This window comes from Desmodus rotundus, chromosome 1 (assembly GCF_022682495.2).
Source record: "Desmodus rotundus isolate HL8 chromosome 1, HLdesRot8A.1, whole genome shotgun sequence".
Classification (NCBI taxonomy): Eukaryota; Metazoa; Chordata; class Mammalia; order Chiroptera; family Phyllostomidae; genus Desmodus; species Desmodus rotundus.
Genome location: NC_071387.1, coordinates 138,873,035 through 138,891,147, shown reverse-complemented (window position 1 = coordinate 138,891,147; position 18,113 = coordinate 138,873,035). Strand labels below are relative to the sequence as shown.

Here is an 18,113-nt window from a genome sequence, read left to right as displayed (position 1 = left end):
GCAGCCTCAGGAAAGACTGTGCATGTGGAGAATTTGGTGAGTGGTAAGCTAAAAGCTAGAAATTTATATCGGAACAACCCCTTCCCTCAGACAACCCCTCTCCTTAGACCTAGACCCCTCCACAGGGGGCTTTGGAAATAGATGAAATGCTTAGTCCTTTAAAAAATGACTGGAGAGGCTAAAAACTGGGGGGAAGCAGGGGTGAGGAGAATAAAATTAAATTCTATGTACTAAACAATGAGTGCCCAGCCCTCTCTCCCTCCTGTACTCTCATTATGCTAGCACCCAGACTCCAGACACTCTAGCAGTAGACTGAATTAATCTCTGGAGGAAATAATCAGAGAAACGGTCAAGAAGACATCCAGTGGTCCCACAATGAATCTTCTGGATCTCTGTTAGACCTACTTTTTATAAATAACACTTACTCCACATACACACCATGAAGTTTCCCGTCAGCTTTTTAGTCCTCAGTCCTAAATTTGAATGGTTGCCAAGAACAAAATAATATTTGATAAAAGTTTCCAACACGAAAAAGAGACAGCACATAAGAGACACTTAGAACAATGTAATAATGTAATGAAATTTAAAAATATTATTTAAGAGATAAAAGAAACTATCCTCAAAACAAGAAAAATTATAGCTTTAAAAAATGAGCTGTAAAGAAAGAACGCACATAAAAATATTATAATAGAACAGCCAATATACAAGTTTTAATACAAAGTTTAAAAGATAAAAGGGTCAACAACAACCTTATTGAAAGAAACTTCTTTAAAATACAAAAAAAAAAAAAAGAAAAGCCCTCACCAGTTGGCTCAGTTGATTGGAGCGTCTTCCAATGCACCAAAAGTTTGCAGGTTTGATTCCCATTCTGGGCACATACCTGGGTTATAGATTAGATTTGATTCCATCAGGGTATGTACGGGAGACATCTGATAATGTTTCTCTCTCTTACATCAATGTTTCTCTCTCTCTCCCTTCCTCCCTCTATAAAAATCAATAACCATATCCTTGGCTGAGGACTCTAAAAATAAATAAATAAAAATAAAAATACCAAATACAAAGAGTTGTTAAATAGGAAAAAAGGATAAGAAAATTAGAAGGTCAGAGCAATAAGTCAAATATTTATCTACCAAGAGTTCTAGGTAAAAAAGGGGAAAATGATAAAAAAATAATATTATAAGAATAATATTTCCTACAACTAAAGGTCAGTTACCACATTGAAAGGGACTACTGAATACCAAGCACAATAAATTAAGAAATATCCACACTAAGGTAGGTCAGCATAAAATTCTAACGCACTGGGTCTGAAGAGCTTGCACAAACAATAAAACAATAAAACAAAAGACTATAGACAAAGGATCAGGATACAACATGACACAGTGATTCTCATCAACACAGTAAAATGCCTTGAAATTTTGTGGAAAAAATTTCTAACTATAATTTTACAACCAACCAAACCATCAAACAAGTGTGAGAATAGAATGAAAATACTATTAAACATGCAAGCTTTACATCTTTTGAAATCTTTCCTGGAACCTACTAGAAAAGAGCTCCACTAAAATGAGGTAGAGGAGCAAGAGTGAGGAGATCCTAAAATCCAGGAAAAAGGAAACAACAGAGAGAGAAATTGAAGGGACCATAACGATAAAGAGAAGACCCAAAACAACAGTCACACAGCAGGCCTGGAGAACACCTGGTGCAGTTTGGAGCAAGCAGAAACGGTAAACACGGGAGCTTGGGGCTGCTGCACTGTGCAACTGGATTGGAGTGGAGGCAGCCAGTCACATCCTAGTTTGTGTCAATGCACATTCTGGAGTTGTGCAGCACAAGCTGCCTTGTGTATACAGTAAGCCCGGGAGGGCTCCAATACAGATGTCCCCTGGCTTAAAAAAACAAACAAACAAACTGGACTTCTGGCCAAGATGGAGGCATAGATAAACACACTGTGCCTCCTCACACAACCAAAAGAAGGACAACAACAATTTAAAAATGAAAACAACAAGAACTGACAGAAAATCGAACTGTGTGAAAGTCTGACAACCAAGGAGTTAAAGAAGACACATTCATCCAGACCAGTAGGAAGGGTGGAGATGCACAGCTGGGCGGAGAGAGCTTGGGGCAAGGCGGTGGCTGGAGGACCCAGCAAGGTGGCAGATTGTGGACTGGGAGGTCCCGCATTCACATGCAGACGAACCGGGAGGAACAAAGGGGGAATGAAACAGACTGCACAACACAGGGAAATAAAGCCTCAAACCTCTGATTGAAAACACCCGTGGGATTACTGGAACATAAGCAATAGAAGGAAAAAGCAAACAAAATATAACCAGAGTCATTGAAGTTAAGAACAATCTAACAATAGCCAGGGTGGGGGTGGGGGGGTGGGGGCGGGGACAGTGGGTAGAGGGGATTACAGGAACTACTATAAAGGACACATGGACAAAACCAAGGGGGAGGGTGGAGAGGGGGGAGGGAGGTGGGTTCAGCTGGGGTAGGGTGGAGGGATGGGGAGAAAAGGCATACAACTGTAATTGAATAACAATAAAAAAAAAAAAAAGAAAATACCCGTGGGTGTTGAGGCAGCAGCAGGAGAAACTCCCAACCTCACAAGAGAGTTCGTTGGAGAGGCCTACAGGGGCCTAGAGCATGCACAAGGCCACCCAGTCGGGAATCAGCACCAGAGGGGTGCAATTTGATTGTGGGTAGCAGAGGGAGTGATTGTAATCCGGCAGAGAGTGGAGCAAGCACCATTGCTCCCTATTGGACTCCTCCCCCACATACAGTGTCACAGCACTGCTACGAGCGTTACCTCACCCTGGTGGACACCTAAGGCTCTGCCCCTTTACATAACAGGCGTGCCAAGACAAAAAAATGACCCAAATGAAAGAACAGATCAAAGCTCCAGAAAAAATATAACTAAACAACACAGAGATAGCCAACCAATCAAATGCACAGTTCAAAACACTGGTAATCAGGAAACTCACAGAATTGGTTGAATTTGGCCGCAAATTAGATGAAAAAATGAAAGCTATGCTGAGAGAAACAAAGGAAAATGTACAGGGAACCAATATTAATGGGAAGGAAACTGGGACTCAAATCAATGGTGTGGACCAGAAGGAAGAAAGAAACATCCAACCAGAAAAGAATGAAGAAACAAGAATTCAAAAAAATGAGCAGAGGCTTAGGAACCTCCAGGACATTTTTAAATGTTCCAACATCCGAATTATAGGGGTGCCAGAAGGAGAAGAGGAAGAACAAAAACTTGAAAACTTATTTGAACAAATAATGAAGGAGAACTTCCCCAGTCTGGCAAAGGAAATAGACTTCCAGGAAGTCCAGGAAGCTCAGAGGGTCCCAAAGAAGCTGGGCCCAAGGAGGAACACACCAAGGCACATCATAATTACATTTCCCAAGATAAAACAGAAGGAGAGAATCTTAGAAGCAGCAAGAGAAAAGGACACAGTTACCTACAAAGGAGTTCCCATAAGACTGTCAGCTGATTTCTCCAAAGAGACCTTACAGGCAAGAAGGGGCTGGCAAGAAGTATTCCAAGTCATGAAAGGCAAGGACCTACATCTAAGATTACTGTATCCAGCAAAGCTATCATTTAGAATGGAAGGGCAGATAAAGTGCTTCTCAGATAAAGTCAAGTTAAAGGAGTTCATCATCACCAAGCCCTTATTATACGAAATGTTAAGGGATTTATCTAAGAAAAAGAAGATAAAAAATATGAACAGTAAAAATGACAGCAAACTCACAGTTATTAACAACCACACCTAAAACAAAAACAAAAGCAAACTAAGCAAACAACTAGAACAGGAACAGAACCACAGAAATGGAGCTCACATGGAGGGTTATCAACAGGGGATTGGGAGGGGGAGAGGGGGGGAAAGGTACAGAGAATAAGTAGCATAAATGGTAGGTAGAAAATAGACAGGGGGAGGGTAAGAATAGTATAGGAAATGTAGAAGCCAAAGAACTTATAAGTATGACCCATGAACATGAACTAAAGTGGGGGGGAATGTGGCAGGGAGGGGGTGTGCAGGATGGAGTGGAGTGAAGGGGGGGAAATGGGACAACTGTAATAGCATAATCAATAAATATATTTTAAAAAAACGATAGATTACATAGTTTTTTCATGTGGGGAAAGGTGCCTTAGAGGCATTTCATAGTTTCATGAAAGAGTTCAAAAGGAATTTGTGATAATTAGCGAGAAAGTGAAAACAGTGAGGCAATTTCCAACTCTAAGAAAACCAAAAACATGTACAATAATGAAAAGATGAGTAGAGTATGTGTGTAGAGTATGCTATTTGACACATCAGTTAACAGTATTTATATAATCATCAATACAAGGACTGAATATTTAATCAAATATTATAATATAATTGTGTTGGAATAATATTTTTTAAAAGAACACACAAAGCTCTGGCCAGGAAGCTTAGTTGGTTAGCGCATGGTCTCTATAAGCCAAAGTTGCAGGTTCATTCCCTGGTCAGGGCACGTACAAGAATCAACCAGTGAATGCATAAATAAGTGGAAAAACAAATCGCACTCTCCTTCTCTTTCTCTCTAAAATCAATACATAAACACACATACACACACACACACACACAGAACACCATTTAATTTAGAAACACAGGGTGAATACCAGGAATAAAACAGCTGGAAAAGTTTATTGTAGTTCCTCTAAGAACAGGATCTGGGGTGTGGCACAAGGAAAATTCATTCTAAGACTTATTTTATAAGCCCATTTTACTTTTTTTTAGTAAGTAGATATTTCTATTGCTTTGATTTTAAAAATACATTTGGAAAACATGTGTGTCAGACTTTAAAATGCCAACTGTTTCTCTTTTGATTGCAGATTGTATGAGTATTATTTTAATCTTGATATTGCTTAAATGATGTGATTGGTGACGTGGTACAAATTTGATCTAGTAGAAAAATTCATGATGAGGAAGCTATTTTTCTCAAATTCTAAATGCATCTTTTATTTTATCTTTGTCAATTTCTTTTAGGAAAAAAATCAAAATAAATAGGGATGATTACAGTCTATTAAGAACAGATGGATAATGTTCCCATTAGGAAGTGATCAAATGGACACAATTTTTTTCTCCTTTTTTACATTCCTCATCGGCCGTGGATACTGGAACAGACCAATATGCATATTCATAATATAAAGATTGAAAAAATAAACACTCCTAGACTACACGTTCAAAATCAAAAAGAAGGAAATTTATTTTCTTTCCAGGGACAATAGAGAAATGACAAAGCAATCTTTACAGCACTTAATGAGATCCCAAGGAAATTGTGATGGTGTCAAAAGCGAAATAGTTGAATAGCTGAATTTAAACTAAATGCTTTTTCTAGAACCTTCTAGCTGTTTTTAACAAAGAGTGTTAACAGAGAGTGTGGCATGCACAATCCTGAATAACAGAGGAATAATGCATTTTCGCATTCTAGGGAACATCAGGATTTATAATCTGGAGTTCAGTGTTGATTAATGATATCACAATGAATACCAAAAGGGAGCAAGGAGAGATTTGTCACTTATTATGAAGTGTAGTCACATTTGTTTTAGTTTCTTGTTGAGGGTCCAAGGAACAAAAGTCATTATGAATGAAATATTGTATGCTAGATATTAATAACAGGGCATCTGAAGCTCCCAGTTCCCCTGGATTATCGTCTATGCATAAAATTTTGGAAGGGAATTGAATGAATTGGTTAGGGCTTTGGAATACTTCAGAGTGACAGCATTGCCTGCGGCAAGACACTGGCCCTTTCAGGCCACAAGGTAATTGTGTGACTGGCAAAGTCCCTCAGCTCTGACCTGAATTCCTCTCCATCCCAGAATTATTTTGCTCCCTGCTGTCAATGAGCCAAAGGGTAATTTTGTTATGAATATATATTAATTTTTATCTCCATGTGATTCATTTTTGGTGCATTAAATGATATAGTTAAATTTTATCAATTAATTTTATCTACCAGAGTTCTTCACTCTCTAATTCAAGGACACAAACTTGAATCAGTCACAGCTAACTGCAAGTTACAGACACTGCTAACAGCTAAACTTAGGAGAATATTGTGTGCCTTCACCCAACAGCTGGTGCTAATGTCAGTTTTCATTTTCAGTGTCCGATGTATGTAGCTTTCTTTGACAAGAACTTGAAATGAAATGCAATTTTGCACAGTAAAAAGATATAACTGTGCTTCTAGCCCACATATCCTCAGCTGGGCTTTTTAAGTTTTAAAAGTGTTTATAGTTTCTGTTGTGTTTGACTTTATAGACATTTGATCTATTACATTTTGTTTATTTGTAAGTTTCTCTCTCTCCCTGTCTCTCTCTCTCTCTCTCTCTTACACACTCATACACATACAGAGTTTGTGATGCTAGCATTAATCAGATTTCCAGCCTGTTTTAAAATGTATATTTTCTAGCCCCACTAAGGGTAAATTTTCAGAGCCCAGAACAAACTGACTTAGCAACTTTGCTTCTGTAAATATAATGAAAATCCTATGGTTAAATTCCCACTTTTTGTGCTTAAATGAAATTACTTCCAACAAAGTAGCTTTAGAAAAATAAACTTATCAGTCACACAAGACTTCAGAGTTTTAAATTACTTTTAGTAGAATATAATTATACTTCATGTCTTTAGGAATAACCATCAAAGAAATGAAAATGATCACCCTTTGTCCACAACTAGCAGAACGCTCTGGAGGGCATCAAGACACCGAGTACTAGTTGTTACAAATACTGGACCTAGGTAATATCCATTATCTTAGCAGCCCTGTTACGTGCCCCACCAATAACAAGGTATTATAGTAGTCCCCCTTTACCCGTGGTTACAGTTGCTCATAGTCAATCATCATGGCCAGGTAATCTGGGGCCGCCTGAAGCAGATGATCCTCCGTCTGACACACTGTCAGACGGTTAACAGTGGCCTTACAGCACCTCACACTGCCCATGCCATTCACCTCACTTCGCACCATTGCGCAGGCCCTGTGTCTTCTCACATCCCAACAAGAGCCAGGGTGAGGACAGTGCACTAAGATACTTTTAGAAAGAGACCATGTTCACATAACTTTTATTAAAGTATATTGTTATAATTGTTCTATTTCATTAGTAGTCATGGTTACTAATTTCTTAGTGTGCCTAATATGTAAATTAAACTTTATCATTGGTATGTATGTATAGGGAAAACGGTACATACAGAGTTCAGTACTACCCACAGTTTCAGGCATCCACTGGGGGGCTTGTAACATACCCCCATGGATAAGGAAGGACTGCTGTACTCTTTGATAATAAGGAAATCTTTCTGTTCGTGACAGTGTTTGTGACAGAAACTGACACTTAAATTTAGACCTTAAGATCCCACTGCCCCCACCCTCATCTAGTCTTAGAGAACAACTTTTTTTAATTGAATTTATTGGGATGTGATTGGTTAATAAGATTATATAGGTTTCAGGTGTACAACTCTATAACACATCATCTGTATATTGTATTGTGTGTTCACTATCCAAAGTCAAGTCTCTCTCTACGTCTAAGAAGGCTCAGCTCATCCTGAGTTAACTCTGCTGCTGCCAGCTCTCATACTCAGGAATAACCAGATAGATGCATCAGATCATCTTCACAACCCAGTCTATCTGAATACATTCAGCAGTGAGAGGTAACTATGTTCTTCTTACTACTTCCTTTCTACACAGTGAAGTACACGGTCCTTTCTGTTCCATGTAGATTATGGCTGCAGAGTAGGAACATACTCACACACATGCACACATACACGAGTTTTAGCATGCTTCTTACTTCATACAAGAGAAAGTAGCCTGTGGAGCTATGGAAACAAGCCCCGCCACCCGCCAGGTAGATAGGATGGTGAGTGGGGACTTCATCCCCTTGCTCTTGTTTATCCCTAATCAGGTGATGAAAGAGAGGCTCCATAACAGGGTCGTGGTTATAGAGCAAAATAGAGTGGAACATGGTGGGGTGTAAAGGGTCCCATAAATTCGTTAAGGAACTAATACCTGCTGAAAGATAACTCACAGAATATGAGGGCAAGAGGGAGGCTTAAATTTAATCTGGTCAAACCCACCATCTGAGAGTTTAATTCCTTCTAAAATTCCCTGCCAGTGTTGTTCACCTTCTTTTCAAAATTATCCCTTATGTTTGTGGGGGCTGAAGGTGAAATGCACTGGGGTTAGGATTAATGAGAGGTATAAAAGTTGAGACAATGAAGTCAAGAATGTGGTAAAAGGAAAATAGAGAAAAGGAAAATAGAGACAAAGGAGGGGGTCCTTATCTCTGAAGATTCTAGTTGTTAGTTCAATCTGTAACAAATTTCATCTGTTTGTTACTTCACTGTATACACATTGCCTGAATACTTAGTATTTGCCAGGATCTGGGGATACAGAAACAATCAATACATGTTTTTTTCACCTTTAAGGAGCTTAGACTGACTGAGACAAAAACAGCATGAAAATATCATCTTGCAAGGCAAGTGATTAAGTGCTAAAACAAAGTACTCCTGTAAGACTAAGGGAGTTCCCTGCTGGGATAATTACAGAAAGGAGGTGAATACTTGACCTGGAGTATTTGAGGAGGACTTTGCTAGTGGACAAAGCAGATGGCTCAGGTGGGCAGGAGGATGACGGCATCCCAAATAATGTAATGTGAAGGATTAAGTGTATGACATCATCAGTGAATAGTCAGAAGTCAGATGTGGCCATAGCTTCAGATGAATGGGAAAAAGGTGGAAAATAATGCTGGGGAGGTAGTGGAAACTCCATCCAGAAGATTGTAGTATGCTAAGGAAATTCAGCTTAACCAAGCAAAATGTCTGCTTCTTCCTATGGGGATTTGGGGATTTATTCCAAATTGAAATAAGCTGCAAAGATTGCTACCTGGACTAAAGCATTTGCAATAGACAGGGTTTTCAGCTACCTAGAACAGTCATTGGTCAGATATTTCAAAAAGTAGAAATCAAAGAACATGTACATAATACCTTAAATATTTCACTTTATGCAAAAAATAAAGCACATTATCTAATATTTTTGATGTAAGACAAGGTCTTAGCAATTGTATGGATCTGCTCATCATAACCTGTTTTCCTTCTTTCACTAACAATACATACAAATCATTATATATAATTTCTACTTAGGGTTTTTTAAACAAGAGTTTTAAAATGTTATCGAAAGATAAATATCTATATTTTGATAACTTTTCTTTCAACTGTTTATATTTGGCTTTCTCACACCTAATTTGACAGCAAACACAGTGGTTTTTTTAGCAGTTCACTTCTCTCAAGGCTTTCCAAAGCATTCTAATTAGTGATCATAGAAACAACTCTCTTTTCACACTGACACTACATTAATTCATAGATTAGCAAGTAAATTACATAATTATAATAATAGACACAAGCAGTCTGAGAATACACTGAGGTAAGCATATAAACTAACTAGAAGTAGACCTGTAAAAACATACCAGCCAGTAGAGCAGGCTAGCAGCTTGTTAGCCCTGTGTGCTCAGCAGGTCCTGGGCAAAGACAGCGTGGTCTGTGAATAGAATAGAGAGTGTTAGCTGTTCTTCTGAGTGGGTTAAGTGCACAGGGAGAATGGAAAATCTGCTTTGATAACCATTTTCTTATCTCCCCTGTGTATATATTTAGACATTTTAAAGACCGGACCAACCTTTTCAATCATGTATCCCCATTATGTTCCTAACAGAAGAAATAGTAATTTCAAAGACTTCATGTGCTAAGGATTTTTCAGACATACTAGAAATGCCTCATTAGTTCCCTAATGTACAAGAAATGACATCTGGGCTCAGGTCAGAGGACTTGTTGTCCAAAGGAGTTCCATCTCAAGGGAAACTGATTCTTAGTTAAAAATAAAAAAGCATTTATGTAGGAGGCAAGGCAGGCGATCAGAACTCTAGTGAGACAGACTCCCAGGCAACAGTCACTGTCGCAGCACGGAAAGCCTTCACCTCACTCCCGCGCCAAATAGTGTTTGAAGTCAAATGCACGCCCCAGAAGACCAGAGGCTGATACAAGGGCACACGTATTGGAACCTCAGGCTTTATAAAGGCCACAGAGGTCACGTGTCTTCCACATCCAGCCCCAATCACAACAACTTTTTACAACCTTATAAGACTTTTGTGGCAGTTGTGACTTCATTATCCCTGCAAATATTTTCATTAGGTAAATGGTACAGAAGGCACCCAATGAAGTAATTCTGTGACTTGTATATTGGCATACATCAGCCTCAAAATAGTATAAATAAGAAGAACTCATTCAGATTTTTTAGGGTCCCTGATATAACTCCAAGATTTGTTTTATCCTGAATGCTTTTTTTAACATATTTTTAGGATTTTAAACTATTTCATGGGAAGACATAGCTCCTTGAACACTAATCTCAACAATTGCCTTTAGAGTAATATAAGAAAAAGCAAATTATATGCACATATATGGTGCAATATGCAATATACATTATATAAGACATGTATTCTTTACACCCAAATGGAACCTAAAGAATGCAAGAAAATTTAGGAAAGGTAGTTTATTGTGTATAAAATATGATTTATCAAAAATGCACTTTAAATCAGTAGAAATCACCAGATAAATTAATAATGACTCTTCACAAAGGAGTATAGCTGAATTACAAGGAAAAAATTAAATTTGTGTTGCTATTCACCAGTCACTTTTACTTGTAAAGGACACGATATTTGGAGGTGTTCATACATGACAGTCCATACATTTTAAACTGAGGTGTGCAAGCCACTGGCATTTATGACAAATGCCCAGTGTCTGGCTCACACACAGAGTAAGTGTTCTGTGTCTTTTACATGAATATGATTCCATGATGTACTATTACATATTTTACCTAGCATGACCCCTAAAGCCAAAAATTAACTATTAAATAGGGTAACTGTATATTTGGATAAACATTCTTCATTTAAGGGATTCTGTGCATTTCCATTAGGAGATAGATTAAATATGTATCTAACATATTTTCTCTTTGGAACACATGATTCTCATGTTAAAAACCTTTAAATTTTTATTTAGTAAATTAATAAGTCATAAACTAATTTTAAACTCACTAATGTGGATTTTTCCATACTCCAGAAGTGGGTAATGGGCAATAAAACATGAAAAATAATTAAATTTCACATGCTGAGCCAAAAGTATCACTGAATTGGGTAAATAAATAAACAAATAAATAAACTTGCCATGATTCTAAGGATACTAATAAAACATCTACTTACCTCCCATGAGTAGGAGTATTTTAATTTTTTAACTTCATTTTCATTGTAGGCACTACTACAAATGTCCCCATTTCCCCTCCCCTTTAGGGGTATTTTAATTTTTTAGAAAAGGTAACTACACTCCAACTACTAAAGCTTTCCGAAATGAGCTAAAGTGAGGCTTAATGTCCCAATGCACAGGTTAGCTTTGAGGTCCCTTTGAGCAGGGACTGTTTTCTCATTTAGGCTACCCCTAAACCTAGCTCGGTCCTGGCACACTGGATATTCTATAACACAGAACAAACAATATGCTTTGGATATCTCATCTGGAATTAAATGAATATTATTATCTTTCCCCATCAAAGGAAGAATATTTTTCAGAGCAAGTAGGAGTGAGTTGATGTTTTTGTTTATCACAGATGCTTGGAAATTTTAACAAAAGCTTTGTGGTGGCTTCTAATAGTTACTTTTCCCAGCCATAGATGTTTTAGGTGGCAAAAGAGAAGTATTCTAACCACAAGAACTAGTTTAGTAAAGCAAACAATGTAGTTCGGGTAGAGCGGAGGATCCCCACTGGGATGGATAGCTAAGGTGAGCAAGCTGAAGTAGGCAGGGAAGAGAAGCAGGGCCAAGGGAGCTGCCCCTGACTGCCAGGCTGTGGCGTTTAGACCCTTTCCTAGTTTTCGAACATCACAGTGTAATAATAAACCAGCAGTATATAAGGTCTCCACGCAGAGGTACGGGGAAGATAAAGTAGACATGGGAGTGTGGAGATGCAGGAAGAACCTACTGCTAAGAAAATTGAGATTGTCAGGATGCTGCAGCAAAGGGAGAAAAAACTCTAATGACAGCAAACAAAGCCAAAAGTTCAGAGAATAAAAACAGAAAATAAGTTGTTGGATTTGGCAGTTAGGAGCCTGTCAGTGAAATTTAAGGAAAGGATTTCAGTAGCCTCAAGGTAACAAAGCTAAATATTATAAATAGTGGCTTAAAAGTAGAGTACAGAATTATGAAGAGACAAGTGGTTGTTATTCCTGCATTCAAAATTTTGACAAAGGTGAAAGTGAGATGAGACCTTTGCAGGTTGGAGGAAGAAAAAGTGTGAAGATGGAGAAGTTGGAGATGTTATAATTAAGAAAGAAATGAGTGAGCGGGGTCTTTGAGGAGAAATTGGATTGTGGTTAGCCCTGAAGAGAGGACAGGGCAAGTCTTCCTCAGACAAGGAAGGAAGCAAAGAAGAAAGACGAATATCAACAAAGGGTACTTGTGAGTAATGAAGAGAGAAGGTGGACAGAGGTGTGACTAAAGCAATGGCCTCTAGCCTTTTTGTGAAACAGGGTTACGGTTATCTGACATGATTGGAACTGACAAAATGAGATTAAAGCATTACAGAAATCAGAAATTTCAAAAAACTGCTACTAGGAAATTGATAAATGAATAAAAATTTTACTATTCGCTGTGAGTTAAAACGTACATTAGAGGCCACAGCGAGTCAAATCAACATACTTAGTACTTTCTGTGGATAGCCTATAGCCTAAGAGCATAAAAAGGATAAATTGGCCAGGGGTTGATCTAGACAAAGCAGATCGTTAAAGACAGAAGACAATCTAGGGCATTAGAACTGCTTGAAGGTGACTGACAAAAATTCTAGCCGAGCCAGGATGCAAGCTTAGACAAAGGGAAGACTGACTGAGGAAAGCGAGCAGGTGGGTCATTAGAGGTCTCTCATATGGGCAGAACCTGGTCAATGAGCACAGGAGAGTATCTGAAACAGAGTATAACTATCACAATGCCAAAGGTATGGCTGCCTTCTCTTCCTAATTGTCTCCCCAGAGTCTCATAAACTTTAAAAAACGGATGAAATAAAACAGGAACTTGTGCTGAAAGATAAATAATCACTTACCACCATTTGACATTTCATTGTTCGGCTGTTAGAGCATGTATAGAAAGACTCGCCCTCACTGAAGAGACACATCTGCTACCACCTTCCAAACAGCAGTGAGTGGTAAAAGGTATTACCTATATGTTGAAGGTAAGATGAGAAATTGCACATCTTTCCTTATCTAATCTGCTCTCTGGGCATAAATCAGACAGCTTTGAAACAGCATTAATTTTCATAGAACTCTAGAATGCTATTTTAGTAAGGTAAGTTTATAGAAATTCAATAAACATTTATTGAATGTTTAATGTGTGCTGACACACCATACTAGGAAATCCAAAGATGCCTAATCCAAAAAAAACTTTCATGCGTGTATCTCCTGGAATAAGACTGGTGGGAAAAAAGAAAAAAAGGAGGGAAGGAATTAGCAAAGGAACAGCTAAGGAACGAAGGGGTAAGTTAAGGGTTAGCAGTGAGAGATACAGTAAATACAAGAAAGGAAAAGGAGCTGTAAGTCAAATAACACCTCAAAAGCAAAAACCTAGTTGGAAAAAAAGAGAATTGGGAACAAAATATCCAAGCCATAGATCATAAAGTATGGTATGGTATCACAAAGTAGGAGGAGAAACATAAACTGAATACAAAATGATAATGTCAGTATCAATGATAAAGAGGTTGAAGGTAAACAGGATAATAAGCTAACAACTCTGGTTTAAGGGGATATGATTGTTAGCATCCAACCTAAAGAAAATGATTGTACTCCAAGAATAATTTATATTTATAGTTATTGAATATATAATCATTACCCATGATGATAGAGAGCTTGTGGAAAAGAGAAGTAACAAGCTGAAGTAAAATTATATTGCATCACACACACACATATGAAGGTCTGTCCAGAAAAAGTCCAGCCGCTGTTAATAATAACGAGAACAGTTTGCACGACATGGATGTAACCTGGCAGCCAAGGAGAGTGGACTGGAATGTGCATGTGTGGACAATGACAACTTCACTGTATTAGTCAGTGGGGGCAGTAGATGCCCTTGAGTGAGCATGTGTACTGTGTGGCCATCGCATTCAAAATGACTGAGTGACTACAGCAATGAGTCTGCATGAAATTTTGTGTTCAGCTTGAACAGACCACCACAGAAACTCTTTGGATGATTCAGAAGGCCACACCTACGGGCAACTGGTAATTGGCAGCTTCATCAGGACAACACACCTGCTCATGCATCACATCTCGGGCAAAGATTTTTGCGAAACATCAAATCACCCAGGTGACTCAGCCCCCTACAGCCCAGATTTGGCACCTGCAACTTCTGGCTTTTCTCAAAATTAAAATCACCTTTAAAAGGGAAGAGACTTCAGATCATCAATGAAAATATGATAGGGAAGTTGATGGCGACTGGGAGAACTATGTGAGCTCTGTGTGTGTGTCATATATACATATATGTGTGCATCATATATATATGACAAACAGATTAGTAAAGAATTAATTGCTGTATGTACATATCTCTGTAAGTAGTCAGAATGTTTTTGCTTGCAATGGACAAAAAGCTATATCAATTCAGTAAAGCAAAGAAAAAAATAGAAGGCACTAATTTGCTATTTCCTATGACTGAGAATTGCAGAGGAAATGTTAGCTTCAGGCATGGTTGGACCCAGAGGCTTAAACAATATGATCCATATTCCATCATTTTCTGGCTCTTGGCGCAGTTTCATTCTACAATGGCTATATTTTGAGCATGACTTCTCTATCTTGTGGGTACTGACATTTTCAGACTTGTATTATTGTAACAGAAAACAATCCCACAGTAAATAAATAAATAAGGCTTTTTCATATAAGTTAATGCCAAATTTCCTCCTGGAGTTCAATCATTTGCACCTACTTCCTTCATGCATCAATTTCTGAACTGCAGCCATAAAAAATAATAATCCATATGAGGCACTCTCAACTCCCTAGGTTAGATTGGCAGCTAAATTAGCTCAACTAAACTATATGGACTAAAAGAGGGAGAGGTTATTCCCAAAAGCAAAACTGAGTCACTGTTTTCAGACTCATGTTCTAAATTAGTACTTCTCAAGCTAGGTTGGCATGGAAAGAAGTGTATCAGAACCTAGGAAATGGGAGGAAGAATTTTACATTTATGAATAGGAGATGTGGAAAGAAGGAGTATTCATAGAATGAAACTGAGAACTACTACTCTAAATATATTATTGCTTATAATAAGGGTATAATCTATGTTATTTCTAAATCCAAATGTCCATGAAGCATATGAATATGTATGTTGCTTTCAGATCCAACTTAACCAAAAAGAATGAGAATTTTTCTATGTACTGTTCACCTATTTCCTCCTAAAAATTCCTCCTAGAAAAAAACAGAACTACCCTTCTAATTATTCCCTACTCTGTCTAGTTTTTATTACTGCTATACAGTATAAATATGCCCAGTACAAATTAATGATTTTTCATAAAATAAGAGAGAGTTGGATTTGTGTTTAAGTACGTGCATAAATGTTAGGTGTTTCTACTTACTTTGACACCTTCCAAATGTCAAATACCTGTTTTCAAATTTTGGATATTATTTGGGATAACATTGAGTATGTCTAAATTTCTCTCAAAAATAATATCTCAAGTCTATTTACCATAAAATGAACTGTAGGATAAGATATTTAGAGCCACACTAAACTATAGATTTAATTAACCTTTATTGCATTGTTTTAAACAGAAACTTTGTAGTAACTAAGAATCATATTGTTTATGCATTAAGTTAAGATATAATTATATAATGTCAATGTTGTTTATAAAATGTATTAAATTACACCTTTTGTGTCTTTGACCTATGATGATAAATCACAATCCAACTTGAGAGCATTAAAAATCAATAGTCCCCACCACAAATAGCATGTAAAGTCAAAGCAATGCAGTGAAAAAAAGGTAGAAAATACAGGAAAAAAATATAGTATAAATATCATGTACAACATGTTTTAAAAAATGGAACATGAAATTATCTTTAAGGGCTGACTTTAGGTTTTCTATATTCCATTCTGGAATACTAAGTCATTTTTTAAATATTATTTAAATTATCATCATAACTAAGATGCCTGGTACACTTTAAAAATTGTTTAAGAAGTGTGAAATTCAGATATGTTAATATCATTCTTCTGTGCATTTTAGTTCAGCCATTGCTTAGGGATTTTTTTTTTTTTGAACATTTGACTAGAGTGTTCTTCCAATCCTGGTTTAACCTCATCCATGAAACCATTAGACGCGGTATAAAATTAACTATTTTTAATAACCTTAGGTGTTATAAACTCATGTATATATTCCACATTTAGGTGTCTGATTCTTATTTCACTCCATACTCCTGCCAGGTTATTTCCAGCCATAGTTCTTCCAAGTCAGGGTTTTTTCTAATCATACATGTATTGTTAAGTTTTGGTCATTAATATATTTGCATGTAGTCACTCTTGGTTGACTTAGTTCTAGCTTTTGTTGGCTATTTAAAAAAAATTTTCATAATCTGTTCAGCTTAATACATTTGTCATCCAAATTGTTAGCAGTCATGTATATCTCGATACACATATAGCAAATTTCATCTAATAAGGAACTGATTAATTTTCAACTTGATAAAAATCAATTACGTAAAAGAAGATTAGCCCCATTTTTGAGGCTGAGATAGCAGGAATTCCTTTTGTGGTTTTCTAGTAATGGGCACATCAACCACACTGTGGACACTGCCACCTGATAGGATATATTGACTAATTTTTCTTTAATTATCCAAGACATTACTCATTCATAGGAGAAAAAAACAATTGTCACTGTCTATGCCCAACTGTAGTGATTGCGTTGCTTTCCAGGATTTTCCCTATGTTTTGATTTTTTTTGAGGAGTAATATTTTTATTGTATTTTTTCCATTACCACTTATCCCACTTATACCCTCTTTCACCTTTGCCCATCCCCTTCCCCCACAATCACCACACTGTTGTCCATGTCCATGAGTCCTTTTCTTTTTTTTCTTGTCCTCTCTACCCCCATCCCCCCCACCCTAGGGCTATCAGCCTGTTCTCTATCTACAAGTCTATTTTTATTCTGCTTGTTAGTTGTTTGTTTATTAGATCCCACAAATGAATGAAATTATATGGTATTTATTCTACTTCACTTATATTTATATTGTTTTCCTTTTATAAACAAATTTTCCCTGAGACAAATTTGAAAGTCTTTCCTAGCCTCAAACGAATTCTCCGTAACATTCACTAAAGCTTTGTAGCAGTATCCCACCTTGTCGTGGGCATCCCAAATGTCACTCATCAAACCCTTCTGATTTGCCTACACCCCGTAACAAATGCACATCAATTATTTAGTCTCTATCCTTGAGCAGTCTGTCCCTGGACCTCGTTTAATTGTCCCTGACATATACTTCCATTTTGATAGCAGAGAATGATAAAAGAGAATGACTGATTCTTAATAAGTAGACTTTCTATGAAACTGACATTTATAAGATGTCATTAGAGGAATCTCTAATTATGCTACACTATTTGTTATCTTCTTAACCAAAAAATACTGAATAAAATTTAGTATTTTCTTGATGATTTGGAGCCATCAAATGAAAGCTATTCAGTAGAGCATAATGTAGCTGTAGGAGTGTATATCCTGCCTCTGCCTCTTTTAATCATGTGACCTTGTGCAAATTACTTCTCTGTACCTGTTTTTTATAAAATGAAGAAAACATTAATACGTATTCCATTGATGTATCATAGGAGTCAAGTATGAAAGTTCACATAAAGCGAATCCTGGAACATAGAAACCACTCAGGAAATTAAAGCCAATTCAGTGCCGACCATTATCATCATCACCATTGTATTATTACCATTACCGCCATCATTATTCTGAGTAGTGCAGTGCCGCCCGCAGGGATCACAGAGGGTTCTCAGCCTGCAACCTCTCTCACCTGCTGACTGCCAGTGCCCCTGCGACTTGCCCCTAGATTTGTCCCTCCCTCT

General features: G+C 37.4%; 1 long non-coding RNA gene across 1 annotated transcript in view; it reads right to left on the bottom strand.

Annotated features, from left to right (window-relative positions):
* Nucleotides 1–811: 811 nt before the first annotated feature.
* The window catches only part of LOC128780855 (uncharacterized), a 55,564-nt gene continuing 38,262 nt past the window's right edge, over nucleotides 812–18,113 (bottom strand). Inside the window, exons 2-3 of the long non-coding RNA XR_008426828.1 lie at nucleotides 9,473–9,543; nucleotides 812–880 (exon numbers count right to left, since the gene is read on the bottom strand). This is a non-coding gene — a long non-coding RNA (uncharacterized lncRNA). The remainder of the gene's footprint in view (nucleotides 881–9,472; nucleotides 9,544–18,113) is intronic.